The sequence below is a fragment of the Callorhinchus milii genome, unplaced genomic scaffold, assembly GCF_018977255.1.
Source record: "Callorhinchus milii isolate IMCB2004 unplaced genomic scaffold, IMCB_Cmil_1.0 Scaffold7, whole genome shotgun sequence".
NCBI classification, from domain to species: Eukaryota; Metazoa; Chordata; class Chondrichthyes; order Chimaeriformes; family Callorhinchidae; genus Callorhinchus; species Callorhinchus milii.
The window spans coordinates 18,391,628-18,392,442 of record NW_024704748.1 but is presented as its reverse complement, the minus strand read 5'-3'; the positions used below and the strand labels follow the sequence as shown (position 1 = coordinate 18,392,442).

The 815-nt window shown below is 37.2% G+C and overlaps 1 non-coding gene across 1 annotated transcript; it reads left to right on the top strand.

Moving 5' to 3' along the window:
- Positions 1-301: 301 nt before the first annotated feature.
- Positions 302-369, top strand: trnav-uac. Its single transcript has one exon. It is a non-coding gene; the product is annotated as a tRNA-Val (tRNA).
- The last annotated feature ends 446 nt before the right edge of the window (positions 370-815 follow it).

The window sequence follows — 815 nt, the reverse complement described above, 5'->3', positions numbered from 1 at the left end:
ATTTTTTAAAAAATGTTAAAAAATCAATTGTTATGAACTTCAAAAAATGTAAAATGTTCTGAAATGTAAGCAAATCCTACTAAATAAAATCATTTTTGATGTAAAATTTTAGTGACTTTTAACATACTCATCAGACATTTTGTACTTCTCTAACAATAACTGCACACAAACTGAAAACTGCATCCAGCATGATGTTTTGGCCAGTTGTGTGGCCACAATTGTTTTTGGTTTGTCAAATGTCTAACAAGTTATGTTACAGTCCTGAATTGGCAGAAAATAAGATGCATCAGACATGGAGTCCTATAGCTTAGTGGTTAGAGCACTCGCCTTACAAGCGAGAGGACCTGGGTTCGATCCCCAGCAGAGCAAAACGTTGGGAAAGTTTCCTTTCTCCACACGCCTTTGTTTACCTAGCAGTAAGTAGGAACCCGTTTGTTAGTCGATTGGCAGATCACTTTTCTGCGGGTAATAATGCCTTCAAAGAAAAGTAAATTGGTCACCGCTGTGCACAATTGGCTGCCGCGAATATATTTTATATATAATGTATATAATATACTTTACAGTATATTCTGTGAAGCACTTTGAGATGACTCGAGTTGGTTTGTTAAATGTATCAACTCACCTAGAAGTTTGAGCATTGATGCTTGCTAATTTGTGAAATAACAGTATAGTTTGAGCAAGGTCAAAAATGGGTCAGCTAACTCTTGAAAAAGCAAATCTGACTTGTGGAGCTGGGAAGCCACTCTCTCCGGCCCCTCCCAGTATATGAAGCCATTTCCCTGATCATGTGAAAGGTAGAATTTTTGTACATGTGT